At 42.3% G+C, this 21,293-nt stretch overlaps 1 long non-coding RNA gene across 1 annotated transcript in view; it reads left to right on the top strand.

Annotated features, from left to right (window-relative positions):
- Positions 1–21,293, top strand: part of LOC144770582 (uncharacterized) — a 783,424-nt gene that overhangs the window by 346,891 nt on the left and 415,240 nt on the right. Inside the window, exon 2 of the long non-coding RNA XR_013598932.1 lies at positions 10,470–10,498. This is a non-coding gene — a long non-coding RNA (uncharacterized LOC144770582). The remainder of the gene's footprint in view (positions 1–10,469; positions 10,499–21,293) is intronic.

Raw genomic sequence — 21,293 nt, 5'->3', positions numbered from 1 at the left:
TGTGGCAAATGTGGTTTAAGATCTTCCACTTGAGCCCAAAGCGTTTTATGCTTAATTGTGCTGCCTTTAGAATCCTGATAATCATTTTGAGGCTAAAAGAATAAGTTTTCATTGAAAGACTGAACACAGTAATAAGAGTCGCAGACAATCAGAGTCGAAACGTTTGGATCAGCAAACTCGAGAGCAAGAACCAAAGCACGCAGCTCAGCCAATTGTGCAGTACAGTCTCCCAGTGCCTGAGTGTGCACTATGGTAGATTTTAACTCTCCATTCACGATTGTACCGGCTACAATAGCACAAGCTGCTGAGTAAGTATGTTTAGAATCAGTGGCCGGTTGCGCCAAACCATGGGTGTAAATAATACATGCGTAGTCTTCCAAAGGAAGTAAAGACAAAGGAGGTGGATGAATGTGTTCATAGTGCAATAACGCCTGTGTCTGTAGAGCGGGGTCAAAGATAAAGGTGACATTCGGGGATGTCAAAGAAGTAGCCCATTGAATCCAACAAGGATGCAAAGCGTTTGAGTTTGGCACACTTGCCTTTGTTACTGCTACGAAGGCAGGGTAAGGTGTAACCACCAAAATGCGTTTTCCCTGTGCCAGGGCGTGTTCCTTCAGGACCGCCATTTGCACAACTGTCAAAACTTTCTCAACAGTTAAAAACCTCATTTTCGGCTGAAGTGTATAAATGTGATTTGTATGCAATTGGTACTGTGTCTCCTTCATTGTATATCAAGTAAGTGAAACCCATCACGCCCGGTAAGGTTCGTATCACCAGGCTAGTGTGATTATCACGCGTCAACAAGTATTTAGATTCAAGCAAGTCAGATTGCAAAGAAATTAAAATGGCAGAATGTTTGGATAACCATGTAGCTTTTGAAAATGTAAGTTGTATCAAGGCATAAAGTGGCTTGATACGCTGGGCATATTCGGGAAATTTAAAAATCCCATCAAGGACTGACGTTTTTCATTGTGGTTGGAGACTGCAACCGTACGCATTTCTCCAGAAAGTGAGGCGCCACTCCCCGAATAGCTATGCAAAAACTTACTAGAAGCTGGTATGATGGTGGTATTGTCCTCCCCGATATGAGTATACTAATGGGCTTCCCAGTTGGTGGCAATTAACCAATGGCTCCATAGCCCCCAAGAGGACCCAGCGTACCGAATGGATAGACACCTGCTAGCCCCGTTAGGGATCATGGGGGCGCTATACAACAAAAGAAAAAGGCACAACCTCACAGGCCCAACGGCACACGCGATACACATTTGGTTTGAGGCACAGAGAGTACTGGGCTGGGAAGGAGTAGTCACACAAGCTATGCCTTGACACAAAGAGATCAGGTATGCTGCGAAACACCAAGGGCTTTCACAATTGGGACTTGATAGGGATATTTGCCCATTTACAGGCCACCTACAGACTAGCGCAGACAGAACTGTTTCACTATGTGCAGGTCAGACATGCACTACAGTACTTCCTGCCACCAGGCTTGAAGAATCCTCCCCGCTAGAAGATAGGCTTTTAACAGACCATCTCCAAAAAAAAGGCAATTTCACAAACCTATCGGAAAATAGTAAATAATCGCTCAGACCCCACGACAGCTTTGAAGACCAAGTGGGAACTAGAAATGGGAGACATCGACAAGGCAGACTGGAAGGAGGCGCTGGCGTCCCCTAGAGAGGCCGCAATACAATTGAGGTTTAGATTAGTGCAATAAAAAATTGCACATACTATACCAGGGCACTTTTACATACAATACATCATGCAGCCACGCCGCTTTGTCTTAGAAACTGTGGAGACACAGGTACATTTTACCACACTATATAGCTATGCCCAGAGGTAGCGCGCTACTGGAGGGCGGTGATGCGTACCCTCTCCCAGGTCTCAAGTGTCACAATTCTCCCAGACCTGAGATGCTGTCTCCTCAACATCTGGGCTCCTACAGATTTAAACACTATCGCTCAGGACTGGGTTACTCTAGGTATGCCAATGGCGAAACAAAACATTGCACAACGCTGGGGGTCAAGAATTAGCCCTTCTCTTAATCAATGGTGCAAAGAATATGGATATGGCGATGATGGCGGAAAAGTCCATATATGTTCATAGAGGGTGCCCCAAAAAATGGACAAAGGTTTGGGGAAAATGGAATACCTACCAGGGAAATATCTGTGAGACCCCCCCATTGGATGAGTCTGAGCCAGATTATAGTGAATAAACACACCGTATATATAAAGCTTATAAGACACACCCTGACGGTTTGCTTGATCCCACTGGCTTGGGCTGATGAGTCTCTGAAATGTAATATGATAGAAGTAATCAGTGTACGATATCCTACTTTTGCCTGTGCACCATGTGAAATATACTGTTGTTGTAACTTTGAACAGAATGTTAATAAAAATTGTAAAAAAAAAAATCACTGCCAAAATTAATCAGACTCTTGATCTTAATTATGTACCGTTGTTGAAGGAAACGGCGATGCAACTTAAAAATTGGTATAAACCTCCCATAGGAGTCTTGGGGAGATGTAACTTAATTAAAATGAAAATACTTCCCAAGTTTCTATATTTATTCCGCTCAATTCCTCTATGGGTTCCTAATGTTTTCTTTAAAAGACTGAAGGGGTACTCAGCAGCTTTATTTGGGGGTACTTGATTTTGGGAAGTGATAGTCATTTGTTTCTATATAGGATCAACAACCCACATTATTTAAGAGAGTTAGGTTCAAGACGGTCCGGGATAGTGTATATGTATGGCGTGACATGTCTGCTAGGAGTAAACTACCATTATATCATGAGAAGCCCCCGCTATGGGGTAATCCCATGTTCCCTGCTGTATTTCACGATAATGCTGGGAAAATCTGGGCCAAGTATGGTATTTCATGTCTTGGAGATTTATTTGATGTTAGTGGCTGCCTGGCATTTGATAGGCTACAACTCTGTTTTAAGCTACCAGCTTATTGTCATTTTAAATACTTACAGATCAGGGATTATTTAGTGAAAAGCTTGGCCCTGTCAGCAATAACCTATTCAGAGGTTTGGGACTGTTTGTATGGGAGTAAAACAAAGTCGCTAATTAGTAATATGTATAAACATTTCCATAATTACAGACAGGATGATAGCCTAAAGCTAGTGTTGCGATGGAGCCAAATGTTAAGTGTAGGGGTAACACCTGATCTGATTAAACAAGCCTTTGGAATTGTTAGGAATGCAGTTCACTCAGTTAGTCTGAGGCTTCAACAATATCCTACTTAATGTATGTTATATTATACACCAGAAAGGGTAGCTAAATGGGCTCAGCAGAATCTTTGGGGAGATAAGACAAAATGCTCCAAGTGCGGCATGTACGCCGCTAATATCCTACATATATTTGTAACTTGCCCAGAATTGAGTACTTTTTTGGCAGAAGGTTGGTCAAACACTCCATTCAAAATTGGGCTTAGATTCTCCTCTAACTTCTTTAGAAATAATGCTGGGCTACAAGGATGATAACCCAGCACTTACACGATTATATTCAATTGTGCTGGGGGCTGCTCGTCTTACAATCGCCCGGGCTTGGGTCTTTCCCCACACCACCGTCTATTGGTGAATGGTGGATTATTATCAAGGAAATATATGGCATGGAAATAGCTTTGGCCAAAACGAGGGGAGCTAATTCTTTGTTAAAAATAGAGGCGATATGGGGAGTACGGGATTTGGAAACATTATAATTAGATGGCTGATGGGGACGTTTTTGCCTTCCTGTAATTTTGTTCTGATCATGTTGTATAAATAGATTGCCATGATATGTTTAAATGATTTGTAATGATTTATGAAATGGCTTTTTTTTTATTTGTTTGCCCAAACATAGTATATGGTAATTCTTTTTTACTGTATACTATTTTCCCAAGTGCTGACAATAAAAAATATATATTTTTTTAAACTATGCAGTAAGACCCATCAGGTTTGTATACAGTAAAGAGTGGATTATTCATTGGCGATACACATGTTATGACCACTCATTGATATTCCAATCGAGTGAGAATATCAGTGACATTACCTTTTGCTTCCCATTGAATGGGATATTGGGGTTGTGGTTGAGGCATCGACTGCAATGGAATAACATGTGGCGGTGAATCTTTATCCCAGCTAACTTGATTACGGTACAGAGCTGGAGCCAGGGCCAAAGCCCACTTTGCTGTAAAAGCCTCTGCATGCTCCTTGGTAACGTAACGTGAAAAACTAGAAAGTATCATGTCCTCCCCGCAAGCCACGGCCAGGACAAAATGTGGGGGTCAGCCTGTTTCCACTGGCAAAATGTCAAAGGAAGCAGTCAGATTCTCCCAAAAAATCCCAGTGATTACCTGCTCAATGTCACCTTCTATATGAACAATTATGTCGTACAGTCGATCCGGGGGTGCACCAGGTGTCAGCTGTCTCCAAAGCAATGAGGGTATCAGTTGCTGTCGCCTCCAGACAAGGACGCAGTGCCTCCCGCACTATTGTAACTTCCGCTGCGCTGTCTAGCAGGGTTACTGCCCAAGTCCAATCCAGTAGTCATGTTCTCACTGTCTAAAGCATATCTCGCTGTCAAGGCTGCAACTTTTTTCTTTTGAAAAGAGGCACGGAAGAGTGGTTGCTCGTCCTGCTTCCCCTTGCCATCAAACTGACGAGGCTGTTCACGTCTCCTTGGAACTGGTTGACTCTTGCCATGATCCTGCCGACCCCCACCACCAGCTTTCGAGCCGGATGTGTCCTGTGAAGAATGAGGAGAACGCTGATCAGGGACTTCAAATCTATCAGGAGTCTTAATTTTCGTGCGAATGCGCAAGTCATAAATATGCTCAGAAGATTTATGTGTTAGGGAACTAGCTCGTTACCCCTGTTTCTGTTGTTGTTGTTGTTGCCCCTTTTTTTGGTTTCTCCAGTTCTTTTTAGAAAAGACTGGGCGTCCATCGGTGTCAGATGGCTCCTCAGGCTGTGTTTGCGATTGAGTAAAAGGTTTGTTCCCCAAACTATTGCGGCCAAGGGTTTTATAAGCCTTTGCAATATGTTTTGGTAATTCGTGTGGTTTGTCCACTTCAGGGACTGCAGCCAAGCCGCTAGCGGCTTGAAAGCTCACAGCATCGCCCTTGACATTGGCAAGGATCATATCAGCTACCACGATGAACACTCCTACCAGATGCATACCCAGTTCCACAGCCGCTTCAACGCCATGTTCATCTTGAACATGTTTTATCACGGAGGGGAGGGCAGTCATATGTGGTGTGCCGAATCAATTCAAACATATACAGCTGCAAACACCTTTCCCCAGGTGTTACAAGCAGCTAACTTGGGAATCAAATCCTTAGGCAAACTAATAGTTATATTTCAGTGTTTTTCTACAGGAGAGGTGTTAGGAAAAACAGCTCCAAGCTGCCCAAATTTCTCGAAAAGCAATAAGGCAATTCATTCGTATTTGTCGGACACTTGCCCAATACCAAATTAACCATAACAGGACTGATAGTCACCCCACCAGCCCCGGTATGTTGTTGCGACAGTTCCAGGTGGAGCCACCTGGAAAGCACGCAAAACGAACTGTGTAACAGCTCTGTGCACATAAATTAAGGAAGTATGCAACACCCGCAGCTCATCGAGCGTAGCTGTCGTTAACCCACGCGGGTGTGGTGCATACCCAGCTAATATTGGCCATGTGGCCCCTTCTATTGATTAAGGACCTAAACGGACCAGCGTAAATGTGTGAGGAAGGATACCATTAAACTAAATTCAGTGTTGCCAAGCTGTGAGTGGAACCTCAAGGGTCCGATATGGTTGATACGCAATCGGAATAGCCGCTGCGGTGTATTCATGAAACACCCGTCATCTGCCGGAAAGATGACCCAAGAGTAAAAGACTTCGAACGGATACGCAGGAACTGCTTCTACTAAAAAAATCAAAGATACCCCTGCATCAGGGACTCTATAATTTCTTAAGTATTCCCTGAGCGGGGGAAGATTGTGTGCAGCAATGTTATTCCCCATCACAAAAGTAGGAAGTACAAGTTAACATCAGGAGGCACAACAAGGGCCAATAAGAGAGAGTAACCTTTTTTTATATGACATCAAGCTTGAAAGAACCTATAATAACGCCAATATAGGAGGTTGTCCATTCACAGCTGCCTCCGGAGGCAGAAGTGGGGGTATTGTGGAAAAGTACAAGTACTACTCAAGCGTCTCACAGATAAAAACCAATCCAAACGTTGGTGGCATCATGTTGCGGGGATTCTGCACATATACAGAACTATGCACGGAAAATGGACCTCAGTGAATAGGTGGTGTACCAACCTACCACATCTGTAAACAAACCGACTTGCTATAGTGTCTCATTCATTCTCTTTCTGCAGCGATGCTACCAATGATTAGACAACCCAAAACACGTCACTCTATCTTGGGAATCACGAGAGCCAGACACTCTTTAGCTCACTCACTCATACCTGTCCACAATGCAAGTAATAAGAGACGAGAAATAGTTTAAGATGTTTATTTCAACTAACACGCTCTATGGTGCAGTACACAAGCCAATACTAGCAGCAAAATGAATAAAAACAATATAGTCAGCATTGTTACAATACCATAGAATACGAACAGGAAAGCATGTTATAAAAAACAGTGGAAAAGGACTAAACAACCTAACCACCCTCTCCGTGACAAGTTATAGTTTATTATGGAAGGGAAGACCTCTGGGCTTTGTCAGCAGCAAACCCCATACCTGAAGGCCTAGATGCAATGTTCACATTGCAGGACAAGCACAGCTCTTCTTGCCGGAAAGGTGTCTCTCCAATTGTGTCAAAACAGGTTGCGGTTGCAATATTAAAGTACACGATTTCCAGGAATGCAGCTGTGTGTAGCATGATATGTCTAGGTGTGAGGGACTGATCAGAACAGAATAACAAGGGGCATTGTTGTTTAACCTTGAACATCGTGGGCAGACTAAACCTCTGAGCACAGCAAAGAACTTGCAAGGTAGACAATTCTCATCTAAAAGGGGCACAAACAGAGTCTTGTAAAATATATGCATGCAGTGTCGTGTGCAAAAGCAGGCTCATGGCAGCGAAGTTCATGCTAATTTGTCGACAATGGACCTATAAGCCTTACTACAGTATTCTTACCTTACACTTTGTCCTGTCATGGAACAGGAAGAAACTATTAAGCAAGGATTATTTGCTCATGCTATACATGTATTCAGTGTATGCTCTGAGTGGGGAAAAGATGGATTTCCAAGTTGAAGATTGTAGCCATCAATGGGGAGCATGTTGTCGAGCCCAGTGAACATTTTTTCCTTTGAACTTAGAAAACTTTTCAGAAGCCGAAAATTCCCAGTGGGATGAAGCTGGAAGTTGTAGCGAAAAATGGCTCCATGAGGACAGATACCCTCACTGAGAGGTCCAGCTAAATAGGATTTTCTGCTGCTGAAAAGTACAGTTCGGGGCTTACTGCAAAGTCAGGCCAACCGGAGATGCACCTTGGGAGAATCTTCTATAAGGTTAGCTCCAATCTTCTGTCAGCTCTCCAGTAAGTTTTTGTTGAAACGTTTTTAAGTCCCATGTTTAAGGTTTAGGCAAGCGCAATGCCTTCGGGGGTCAATGCAGATCTAAACTCTTCCACAAGTCCAGCAGTATAGTGAAAGATTGTTCTAAGGGTCCAATATTTATACCTGATGCCAGTCTTAGAAGTGAGGGGATTTCCTATATTACTCCCACAACTGGTTCTGAAAAGTTCTTTCCCTTCCTCTGTCAAGGCTCCAAGAAGTCTGAGTTAACCCTGGAGATCACACATATGCAGATAGCTTGGGTTTCTGTTGGTGTCCAAGCTATTGGATGATGTGCCTCAATATTTTTATTGTTTTGAAGGTACCTCTTGTGACCTCAATGGCACTAAGATTCATAGATAGATTTAAGACTATCCGCCAGATGCATCCAGCATCCATTTTGCGATTCCTTATTAGCGAAAAATAAGGAATCGCTAATAAGTAATAGCAAAATGGTATGCAACAAGAAATCTCTTTAAAAATAGCGATTTCTTAAAATTCCTTAATTGCGATTCGCAATTAAGGAATACCTCCCCTTTCATTCCTATGGGCCTAGAGGGCCATAGGAAAAAATGGGAAGAACTTTCAATTTGCGAATCGCAATTAGCGAATCGCAAAATGAGAATGCGATTTCAAGGGTGCAGGGGTGTCCAAAGGACACCCTGTTGCACCCCTGAAATTGATCTGTGCACATATGCTGCGCACACACATGCCCTTAGGGCATGTGTGTGCGCAACATGAAACTTTGAAAAATGCACTTTAGTGCATTTTTCAAAGTGTTTGCAAATTACCATGAAGTTGTACTTCATGGTAATTTGCCTGCCCTATTAGCGAAATCGCTATTTTTTAAACTTTAATGCATTGCATTTAACGAATCTCAATTTGAGATTCCTTAAATGCAAGTAATCGCAATTTAGCAAACTCTCAATTTGTGATTTTTGCATTTGGGATGATGCATCCAAAATGCAAAAATACCGGTTGCAAAGGGGAAGATTCTGAGAATCTGCCCCTTTGCGACCAGATTTTCCTTTAATGCATCTGGGCCTATGTTTATCCCTAGTTTTTCACTTTGCTTAACATAGCTGGTGGAGCATATGTCCATGACTGAATGAATGAATACTTATATAGCCTCATATCTGCCAAGCAAGGGCATCATGGCACTGAGTACACAGGGGAGACAGTATAACAGACATACTAATCTTAAGTTTCAACTTTTTAAAGTATATTTCAGTATGATATAGAAAATGGTAATTCATTCTATAGCTTAGCTGTGAGGAAGAAGATGGAGTAGCCTCTCTTTCTTTTCCTGAATAACTTCAGGATTTTGAGAGGGGGCAAATTGAAAGATCTAAGCTACCTGTTTGGGAGATTGCCCAAAGGTCTCTGTCTTTGTGGTACTGTGCCTTAAGTGGTTGATTATAATCAATGCCCCTAAGGGACTGAGGCAATGTAATATTTTGACTTGCAGAGGTCCTCTGGCCCATCCATTTTGGAATGATTTGTGTACCATCTGCATACCTGTAACATGAAAAGTTGAACAAAGTGATCGGTTTCAGTAAGAGGTTTAGATGGGTGTGAATGGCAGATACTAAAAGTTGTAGGAATATTAAGCTCTGTCAGTTTTGGAGGTGTGAAATAATCCATTCTGGAGTGTTTTCACATATTTTGAGATGACGTCTGTATATTAGTGTCAATGGTGTGCATTGGCTTGAAGCAGTCGGTCAGTCAATCTATACTTGACCACTGTGACTTTTGCATGGTCCAATATGGATACAAGGTCTGCTATTATAACACTATCTGGGCTGAATCAGTATTGTTGTTCAGGCATCAAGTTATCTTTTTAGTAAAATTGGAGAGTTGAGTAACAACTACTCTTTCAAGTAGCTTACCTAGGAAAATGTCATTAAATACTGGCCTGTTTTTTTCTGGGTTGAATTTGTCGAGATTTTTCTTCTTTAGGTGTTGTCTCATGTAAAAGATATTCAACTTGGGTTGGAAAGATCCTATTTCCAAGCACTTTTGAAGTATGCTTCTAACTACTTCCCCTACGCAAATTGTATAAAGGATATATTTGAAGATTTTGGGCAGCCTGTGTCATAGGATGATCCTGATGATCTGTTTGCATTCTTTTCTGAGCAGGTATTGAAGGTGGCTACAGAAAATGTTACATTACATCACATTAAAACCTAGAAATTCAAGAAAAAACAAAGGTTAAAGCAATGTTATAGTTAGATATGGAAATAATATCTTACTTATTAAAAAAAACTTGAAATAAATTGAGAAAAACTTTTACCCTTGCCACGCACTGCTTATGACCTCACGTACTACAACACTTATGCCCTATTGTATAACATAATTGTTAACATCACTGATAAAAACTGAAATGGTGTCATGAAAATGTCAGTGTGCATGGCAAGGACGTGAGTTATAATTACTTCAGTTAACTGTAACTGTTGAATTCAGTGGGGGGGTTGTAGTTTAAAATGTTACGTGACATTTTTACCTAGTTGTAACACCCATTTACCCTTTGTTGTTTTCAGTGAATATATAAGTGCACACACAGACACACACACACTTTGGCCCTTTTTATTTGTAGATTGAGTTTCGCTTCCACAATCTCTACTTCTAACACTACCAGTAGAACTACTATCCCTGAACTCCTGTTTACTCTATTTAATGGGAGAAGAAAGGAATAGAATATGTGTTTAGTTTAAATGCGTGTGTGAATGAGTGAAATTGCAAAGCCATAAGACCCCTTGGTCAGAAAAAGACTGGTAGTTCAATGTTATTATTCTGCAGAATTGAAGAAGAAAGCAAGAGGTTCTTCATGCTTATTCGTCATTCTATTCTGATGCCCTATAATTATTCTTCTGAGTATAAAATTGAAAACCAAATGCATAAGATTCATTGATTCCTTTTTGTATCGTTTCAGGGTGAATAAGTGTGGTTGATCAACATAAGGTAAGAATGATAATCAAACAGTAAATGCTTTTCCTCAAGAGACAGAAAGCAAATGTGTACTTCTGCCTAGAGTGTGCATGTAAATGATTATTTAGTGAATATTCTTTCAGTCTATTGATGGTAGCTTCCATGTTTTACCTTCAGGCAACCACATTGCTGCTATTCCACACAAAATACTGAATCTAAATGTAAATCTCCAGACAATGTATATCGTGCTCTCCACATGATGCCTTCTGCTCAAGACTGAAAAGTCTAATTTGCTTTATAAACTCATTCACTCATGTTAACAAAAAATGTACCGTTATTTTAATTCTAAGGACTACTTATTGAAATCTATTATTGCAGCAGTCTAGTCAGTTTAGTCAATTTTGAAGATTGGCATACCTTTTCCTATGTTGTGTGTCCTAAAATTCCCAGAATTTATTAGATTCATGTAATGCTCTGTCAAAAGCCCACATCAGTTGGTGCAAACATTGGTAGTGGAATGGGGAATTAGGGCCCTTAAAAATAGCTCTCTTAATTAACCTGCCTGGCACAGAGCTAGCGGCTTTCGGCTGTTATTTATTAAGCAATCTCTTGTTAGGTCGAGCCTAGCGATGCAGCACATGCACTGCTCGTTTTCAGAGGCATGCAGTATACAGTATAGCGTGGAAGCTTCGTACAAGCTCCGCCCACTCTCCGCCCATCTTTTTCATTGGCTAAGGTCCTAAATGCTGCCTTCTGATTGGTTTTAGGCTTGTTAGTCCCTCCTCATGACGGTCATGTCGTCATTAGTTTCCTTCCATGGCTACTGGCCCCTTTACTCCTAACACTATTTTCTTCCAATTCGCCCCCGCCCCCTCCCGCAGTCCTGCCCCCACACCATCCTCACATTCATACCGTCTCGCCCCCTGCACTCCTGTTTCCAATGCAATGGGTCTCTCGTAAATGTGAATCCTATTGCATTGCAAATGCTTGTTTTTATTTGCTGCATGGTCGCTTTCACTTTAGCGGCCGTGCTTGTTTTTAATTGCATCAGCACTTCTTTTTTATTTGCTGCGCAGTCTCTTTCACTTTAGCGACAGCGCTTGTTTTTCTTTGCATCCTGGGTTTCATACAAGTTTAACTTACGGTCAGGGCCCTCCCAGGCCTCGCCTCCTCGTGGATCAGCTTGGAACGGAGTGGGAAGCCATGAGTTTCCAAGCCCTCCCCCACCACACACCCTCCTCCCACACACAGCACACCACTACCTCCTCGTCCCCATCTTACTTCAGCCAGCGCCTGCCCGAAGGCTACCCGTGGGAAGCAGGCTAGGAATTAGAGCCAAAGGGGAGCGGCGCCAGGCCTGAAGCTCGAGCCCGGTGCTGCAGAGGGTGAGAAGGCCCAGTGCCCCACGTGGAGGGAGGTGGGAAACCGAGCGAGGCCCGTGGATTCACTCAGAGGTTTTCGGCCGCTTTCAGCTTCCACCACCAGAGATGAGAAGGAGAGTCTTTATTTATGACGGGTGGGGGTAAGGGTTCCGGGTAGCAGCATGGATGAGCGGGGCCAGCTGATGCAGGACCCGGGGGGTGAGCCTGCCAGGGTAACCCCCGCACCAGGGGCCCCAGGGCCTGCAGAGCATGAACCACCACCAGGACAATGGGGAGCCTCCCCAGAAACAAGACATCAGGGACATTCTGCAGCAGATCATGACTATCACAGACCAGAGCTTGGACGAGGCGCAAGCCAAGTAAGGGATTCCCCTGGGTGACTCCCTGGTGCCCTCTTCAACCTCAATACCCCCCCCCCAAAAGTCCTGTACTGTACCTTACTACCCTGAGAAGGCTTTCCTTACTGTACTCTCCAGTCCTCATCTGGTTCCCTCAACTGTACCATCCAACACTCACCCCCAACTGCTCCCTCTAATTCTCAACTTCAACTCCTAACCATCACCTGGTCCTCAATGGCATCGTGCAACCCTCTCTATAGGGGCAATCTCCAATCCGGGCCCTTTACTGAGTCATCCAACCGTGTCCATATCCTTCCGATGCCCTACCTGCACTTACCTCCAGCACCCCCACCAAACATCCCCTAGAGCTTGGATTACACGCATGTCAAGTGCTTATTCCACTGGACACGGGCCCTACTGCCCTAGTGTGTCCAACAGTCCATAGCGTGGAGGAGTCACTGGTCAGTGGAGTGCTGGCTCCCCATCCATATTGCACCCCAACATAAACAAGAACTTAGGTAAGCAGCAGGTCTATTGGCATGCTTATTACCCCCCTCCGCCCCAACCACACCATAGAGCTCTACTGCACCCCTCTGCTTGGTTCAGAGCCTGGGCGAGGCTCAGGCCAAGACAAGACCACCCCCACATATTGATCACAGAGTGGAAGAGATCAGGCATTGGGAATGCTACATATAGCCCTCCCCGCGGAAGCCCACAACAATAACCAGACAATGGAAAATGCTTATGCCAAGTCGTGCTGAGCCTACATCAGCCACAGATATGAGGAGCCACCCTCTTTCCCAATACCCCTACTGCCGCGTTCTAAGACCCCAACATCGGACATAGACTGGTTGAGGCGAGGCTTCCTTCAGAAATACCCGCATCCAACTCACTCCTTAATCCGGCACAATAGAGGCGAGAGCCTGCCTCTTCGCCAAGTACTCCTACTCCTACAAAACACCCTCTCCCCCGCCGATTCACCCAACCATGAATCGGGCTATTCCCGTACTACTGCACCTCGCTGGAAACACCGTAGTGCCAGGGACAGCAGGCCATTTCCTAGGGCATCTTGTTTGTTCTAGTTTGGAATCATCATGCATTAACTAGAGGTTAGTTGTTTTTCAAAAATGTGCTTTTTAAAAACGCTGGCAACTGAAGCACTATGCTCGAAATTGCAGTGATAACTGCTCAGGTTCTGACGTTTGGTCTGCCTGCTATGAAGGATACCATTAAAAAAAGAATGCAGGCCCTTAGAAGCATAGCTTTTTCTAATGCAATTTGACGCTGATGTAATACTCAAGTTTATAATTATTTTGTTCTTTCTAATAAGATGTTCAACCGTGTCAAGGGGTAAAAAAAGCACTTCTAATACATGTTGAGTTGAGATGTTTGTTCTATGTGGCTTTTTAATGCGCTAAACATGTGTGCAGGCCCTTCTTATTCTCTAGTTTTATCATTATTTCCCTTTAAGTTTAACAATGTACATATGTATGCGCTGCACCACATTTTGTGTTCGATACAGTGCAAAAATCCAAAACAAAACGTTTTGATCACAGTTTACGTATAAATGTCATTTTTTTCTAATGCATTCACATTTAGGGGCAGATTTACAATAACTGGCGCATCCCCAGGGATGCGCTAGTAATTGTGCGCCACAGCTCCGCCACCCATGGTGCGCCGCATTTACAATGCGACGCACCATGGTGCAAGGAAGGGCAGATGCGTGATTCATCTTTTGGCTTACGGGCGGCGCATTGCTAGAGTCGCGTCGCAAGCGCGACGCAACTGCTGCAATGCACAGGGGACACCCATACATTACATGGTGCGTCACTCCTTAAGTCTTATAGATTTCACTGAGTCACTTTCCAGGGGCGTTCCTGCGACGGAACGCCCCCCCCTGCACCGGAACGCCTACATGAAACCTGACGCAGGTTTCATGTGGCGCAGGGCCTTACACTGTGACGCATCTCCATAGATGCGTCACGTTGTAAATGCCTCGTAGGGATGTGCCATGTTTACGCCGCCTTGCGTGACGCACCAGCGGCGTAAACGTGGCGCAAGGGGCTCGTAAATCTGCCCCTTAATGTCTTCTGAATTTTGCAATGCAATAGGTCTCGCATTTGCGAGAGTTTAACATATTGGCATTGTAAATGACAATGCCTTTTATGTTTTAAAAACGAACACGTAAATAAAAGGCATTGCCATTTACAATGTCAATAGCTCAAACTCTCACAAATGCGAGACCTATTTCTTTGCAAGTGCTTGTTGTTATTTTGCAATTTTACATAGCCCAAATTCGACTTGAGGATAACAGAGTGCTTTACATGAGCACCATTTGCATTACAGATGGACACATTCATGTTAAGGTATGGGGAGATTAAGGGATTTGCCCAGAATCACAGGATGCTTGAGCCTCCCTCCAGACTCGAACCTGGTTCTCCAGCTTCAGATTCGACCGCTCTAGCCATTAAGCAGAGCACTGATTAGTGATCTCTCCTGTAACATTGTGAGTTGCAGTATTAGCCTTATCACTTGGCTATTTGCTTCATGGAAGTATGTTCTGTGCAAATGAATTCCACTATGAGCCTAAAAAGGATCTGTAATATAAATAGCTAACCTCTGCTTTGGAGACAAGACAAATGTTAAGCTACTGTTGTAAATCGTATGGTATTGTGACCTGGTGGGTGAGGTGGGTCTTTGGGGCACTGCTCAGAGTATGCTGAGTTAGCAACACCAGGAATCAATAAACAGATGTTAGTAAAACTCTACGGCATCGCAAATAATAAAATCTGGTGAAGCTAATTCTGGAAACCAGTTTCTATTGCACCAGTTTCTAATATCGTTCACCAGGCAAACAACCTCAGTTTGGTTAACACCTTGACCACGGCGCGAATTCCGCCGTGGTACTGGTGATTTATTGAGTGGGCGGGGTTTGGACGGCCCCCGGCCGTGTTCCGCACACGCCCACTGTGACTACAGACGCATGGAAGGGGTTAATGTCCTTTCCGGGAAAAATCTGTATTCCCCCTATATGTTTCGCCCAGTTGCAATACAAATTCTCTTTTTTCTTTCCTCATTTTGGAGTTAAACCACCAACAGCCCCTCATTTACATTTTTTTAATTTATTATCTGGGTATCTACTATGCATCCGGTTCTCTTTTTTAATTTTTCGAGAAATGCCACCCTCTTACTATCGTTTACATGTTTTGGAGAGGCAGAACGGGTTTTTGTTTTATGGCATAATAAGTCACCCTTCTTTCTTTCCATGAATGTTACAAATGTTATTGTTAAAGGTAAACGGATGTTCTCTGTAGTACTGGATTTGTCATTCATAGTCCCTCTTTTAGCAGTATCACAATGTCAGGGCTCCTTGCGACTTACACTCTTTGCACAGTTTAATTTGGGTCTATTGAATTGACCTTCTTAGGACTATAGTTAGCATATTATCAGCTAGATTCATCAAGCTTAAATCCGCTCGCAAAGGGCCAGATTCTGAGAATCTGGCCCTTTGCGAGCGGTATTAATGCAGAAATCGCTAATTAAGAATTCGCTAAATTGCGATTCTTTGCATTTGATTCCTCAAATGCAATGCATGAAAGTGAAAAAAATAGCGAATACGCTATTAGGGCACGCAAATTACCATGAAGTACAACTTCGTGGTAATTTACAAAAACTTTGAAAAATGCACTAAAGTGCATTTTTCAAAGTTTCATGTTGCGCACACACATGTCCTAAGGGCATGTGTGCGCACAACATATGTGCACACATCAATTTCAGGGGTGCAACAGGGTGTCCTTTGGACAACCCTGCACCCTTGAAATCGCAATCTCAATTAGCGAATCGCTAATTGCGATTAGCAAATTGAGATTGTCTTCCCATTCATTCCTATGGGCCTCTAGGCCCATAGGAATGAATGGAGAGGCCCATAGGAATGAATGGAGAGATATTCCTTAATTGCGACTCGCAATCTGCGACTCGCAATTAAGGAATTATTAGAAAACGCAATTTTTTTAGTGATTTCTTGATGCATAGCATTTTGCTATTCCTTAATAGCGAATCAGTATCTTTCGCTATTAAGGATTAGCAAAACGTGTTCTTGATGAATCTGGGGGTTAGTTTCTTCTTTCTCATATACTTAATTTCTTTTGCTTCTACAGTTTTTGTTGTAGTGAGAAATACAATTTTCCCATGAGTAATCCGTTAAGTTGGCTCTTGGCTCACGCTTTGATAAAGTGCTGAATCTTGGGTATTTCATTAATTCACATCATGTATTTTGCAGCTAGGACCTCATTTTACAGGGCTTTCTGCGCGATTTAGATTTTTCGTTGTGACAATTCAACTGTGTCCAAGAGAAACACGTTTTCGAACATTGTAGACTTTTTTAGGGTTTTTTGGTTGCAGGGTTCACTGTCATTTGTAAGCATGCTCATTAAAATATGCTTTTTGCTGCACAGGCCTCTTGTGTGGTGTGCCTCTTGCTGATTAGCTTCTTTTTATGTGATGCTTGATTTCTGCGTGCAGTTGCAAAGGCCTTTAGGTCTAAGGCTGGCGCAACAATTATTCCTTCATGTTACCTGGCATTATGGCTTTGCTCAATAAGAACACGTCTTTTGTGTTTCTTTTTATTACTGTCACATCTGCCAACCCAGAGATTTCCACATAGACAGCCTGCAACAAGGCTGGCAAACAATCTGTCTACCTAATGCATAATTTCCATTACTACAGCTTTTTGAGTGTTACACGCACGAATGCGCGCTGACAGTCATTTCTGATCCAGCTAAGTACCTATGCCCTGATGTTCCTTTCTTCTCCCTCCCTCTGCATTGTATGGCCTTAATGTTGAATGATTAATATTATTCTTGACGTTTCAGAGTTGTTTTTCGGTGTAGTGTGATTGAAGAAGCTTCGCCATTTTGGTTTTGGTCCATTTTCTGCTTCTTGAGACAATATGTTTTCCTCTCTAAAGGGACCTTCCAATGGCAAAACTTTGTACTGAATTGTTGCCTTCCCTTGAAAAGTATGTTTACTCCCCCTATGTCCTCGGTATATCAACAGATCTTTTGTGCCTCAGGCAATTTAGGCTCTTAGCTCTGCAAAAGTTTTTGCTTAACAATTTGAAGTACTGTACTTGCTTGGGACGGCGAACAACTGAGCCAAGCGCTGAATAAGGTATTCGCAGAAGATGATGAATACTTTTACTACCTACGTCATAGATCCCCTAGCTGAAGAATTTGCCTGGTGACCCTGTGCCTTAACAACTTGTTTTATTCTAGTTTTGGATTTTCAAAGTTCTCCACATACTGCGGGCAGAGCTGAAAATCAAACGCATTTGCTCAGGTGGACCACTGAAAGATTTTACCAGGCAAAAAGAATAGCTAAAGAAATGTAACTTCAGGAATCATATATAGTTAGGCAAATGGCCCGTTGTATGTGAGAGTCCCTCCGCTAAATCAGCAGATACCCACTGTTGTTACTCTTTGTGTTTTATCCTCATATACCATCTATTTTAGGGGCGCCCTAATATTTAAACATACGCCCTAATATTTATACATACACAAGGTACTAAATACTGCCCATACATTTAAAAAAAAATCCTCCTCCAATATATGACACAAATACTCCTAAAATGGACACCATCAATCTTCCCTCTCTAACCACCTTAAATGTCCACTTTGAAAAGAATTCTATAACATCATCAACATTAACAGATCATCAGGATGTACTTCATATGCCTATGTTGCTACACAATAGACTATTATGAGTTCAATATTCTCCTACCTCAAAAAATTATTTATTTCCTCAGATTTGATCATATGCTGTCTGTATTATTTCCACATAGAAAAGCATATTCTCCTATACAATTATGTCAATAAAGCCAACATATTTTTCTCAGGATTGACCTGCCTTATCGATGCTTTAATGTCTATGAAGGTAAATATAAAAGGAAAAAGGAAGATGGAAAACATATACATTACTCCAAGTTGAGAAAATGTGGAACATACCTTTTCATAATTGTCTTTACTTCCTTATGTTATGAAATCAAAGTCGAAATTTGAAATCTCGATATCTTTTAAAAGAATAGTTTTTTGTCACTGCTCTATCACTGTGCAGTAGTAGTACCCTGGGAAAAACATTTCTATTCATATTTCCATCATTTTCTTACTAACTCCTCTTAAACAGAGTATTTTAAAACCATGAATTATTTTTTTTTTTTAAATGTTTTTATTGACATTTTGACATTTAATACAGTACCCCCCCCCCCCACTTGAAGACCAAGGTCAAGAAACAAATTTGGTTAACCCACCTGAAATGTATAAGTAAAAGAAACAAGTTTCCAGAGCAAATTAGATCACACATAAACTAACAAGATTTAGCAGCCAAAAAAAAGAAAAGAAAAAGAAAAAAAAAAGAAAGAAGTGAGAGATTCACATTCCATCTTTCTCCTACGGGATACCCACTTTGCTATATTTCCTTTAAGAGTGAGCTTGTATCCAAAGTATCAGTGGTTCACAGATAACCATCCCTCTTTGTTTCTTTTTTATGCCCTTATTTTTATATATGGCCACCTCCACACTACATATTGCATGTAATCTAGCCCTCCATTGTGTGAAGGACGGCGGATGAGAGTCGAGCCATGCGGAAGCTATACACAGTCTAAGAGCCGCCATGGCTACAAAGATCAGCCCCTATTGGTTTCTTGGTCGCTCAGTTGCAGCCACCCCTAGGATTATTTCTTCAGTGGAAATAATGATTTCTACCTGAAATATATCCGATATGAAGTTGGATAGTTCTGTCCTAGGATTGGTAAGTGCTGAGCACATGGCGAACATGTGAATATCGTTAGCTGCAGCCAATGAACAATGTGGGCAGGCAGTTCCCAGATGGATGGCCCATTAGGCCATTTTATACGGTGTGTAGTGAAGGGAAAAGAATGTTTTGTAGAATTGTGCTTGTAAATTTATTGACATTAGCCATGTTTGTGCAAGCTCTAGTGCACGAGCAGGTGTTGCTTGCTGCACCACTAGGTTAGTCTGCCACCTAGTGAGATGTTTATCTAAATCATCCGGAAGAGCACTATTAAGCTCTTTGCAAATTTCCCCGATTTTAGGAGTATTTACCAAACACAAATTATCTATGGCTGCAACATTTTGAAATTTGCATCGCCCCCCCATTTTCCTAGACAAAAAATCCCTAACCTGTAAGTATTTGAAAAAATCCCTATTCCTGATATTATAGCCATTGCGAAGCTCTGAGAAGCTTTTCAATCGATTTGCGGTAAAGAAGCTGCCTAGTTGGGTAATCCCTTCCCTAACCCACCTAGATATACAACCATCTCGAAAAATCTCCGGGAGATCAGGGTTGCCGCTAACTGGAGTATAGCAAGAAAAACGTCCCAACCCTAAGAGTTTACGAATATTGATCTAAGCTTTCCAAATTCCAGAGATAGTCTTGAGTTTTGTTTTCTTAAAGAAATTGTCGTTAATATGTCACCATAAGCACCCTTTGCTTCTATCACCTAGAACCATTTCCTGAGGGGTCGGGATTGAAAGGTTATTTGAATCGATGGCTATCAGATTCGTGCAGTAATTGGCCACTGTTGCCCAATAGTAAATCCTAAAGTTTGGCATAGCTCACCCCCTCTTTCTTTTGGCAGCATAATCCATTTTAGTTCCCTTCGAGGTTTCTTGAATCCCCAGATAAATCTAGAAAACTGGGATTCAATATTTTTTAAATAATGCGGGGAAAACTAAAGACAAATTGTTCTGAAGAAGTATAAAAATTTAGGTAGGATCAGCATTTTAATCAAATTGCACCTGCCACCAATTGTCAGATGTAGATTATCCAATCTAACCAAATCTTTTCTGGTGCGCCCTATTAATGGATCAATGTTTATCTGTACAATTTTGTCTACCTTGGCGCTTATACTAACGCCTAGGTAATTAGCGTGGTCCACTACTCTAACGTCCATCATCTCTACTTTGTCATTTATAACAACCTGAGTTTTCCCCGTATTTAATTTATTTCCAGAGATTTTGCCAAATCGTGCCGCTTCCTCCTCCACAATCTTGATAGCCTCCTTGGGATTGGTGGTAACTACCGCTATATCGTCTGCGTAAGCTAGGACTTTTGTATCATAGTTATTGATCATGATAGATGGCACACGAGGATGGCTTTCAAGTTTGCGGATGAATTGGTCAATGTATATCGCGTATAAGAGAGGCAAACAAGGACACCCTTGTCTGGTTCCCCTCGTAATCATGAAACATTCGGACATACTCCCATTTATCACGACGCTAGCGCTTGGGTTGGCATAGAGTCCTTGGATAGCTTTAATAAATCCCATCGTTATTCCCCGATTTGCCAGAGCTGCCCACAAAAACTTCTAAGAGACCTTATCGAACGCCTTTTCCGCATCCAGAAGAATAAGGGCCATAGGGTCTCCTGTAGTTTCCGTAAAGTCGAACAAAGAGATTACTCTCTGGATATGATCTGTAGTCGATCTGCCGGGATAAATCCGTGTTGTCGGACTGATACTATTTTGTGGATTATAGGTGCCAATCGACCTGCGAGGAATTTAGAGTATATCTTGGAGTCTCCATTAATCGATGGTATTGGGCGATATGAGGCCATTTCCAAGGGATTTTTATTTTTCTTCAAAAAGATCAAAATCTTCGCCAATGACCAAGATGGAGGTGGGTTTCCTCCTTGAAATATAGATTTAAAAAGTTGTAGCATGATAATTTTCAGTTGATCTGCGAATACAAGAAAAAACTCTGTAGGGATTACATCTACGCCTGCTGCCTTACCAACGGTCAAAGATTTCATGGATAACAGTATTTCATCCCAGCTAATGGGAGAATCCAATCCATCTTTATCCTCTTGTCCCAGAAGCTCTCCCAACTCTTCATCAAGATAATCTCTAGGATCCGCTTGCTCTCCTAACGGTTCCTTGTACAATTCTAAATAAAACCTTTGAAAAGCAGTTCTAATATCATGTTCTTCAAGTCTCAAAGCGCCATTACTATCATTAATAGCTTTGATCATATTTCCCGTCATTTCCTCCCTTGTACGCTCTGCCAGCTGGTGCCCCACTTGCTCGCTAAGTTC

Source organism: Lissotriton helveticus, chromosome 1_1 (genome assembly GCF_964261635.1).
Source record: "Lissotriton helveticus chromosome 1_1, aLisHel1.1, whole genome shotgun sequence".
Classification (NCBI taxonomy): domain Eukaryota; kingdom Metazoa; phylum Chordata; class Amphibia; order Caudata; family Salamandridae; genus Lissotriton; species Lissotriton helveticus.
The sequence above is the reverse complement of the archived record's forward strand: the minus strand, read 5'-3'. Positions and strand labels throughout refer to the sequence as shown.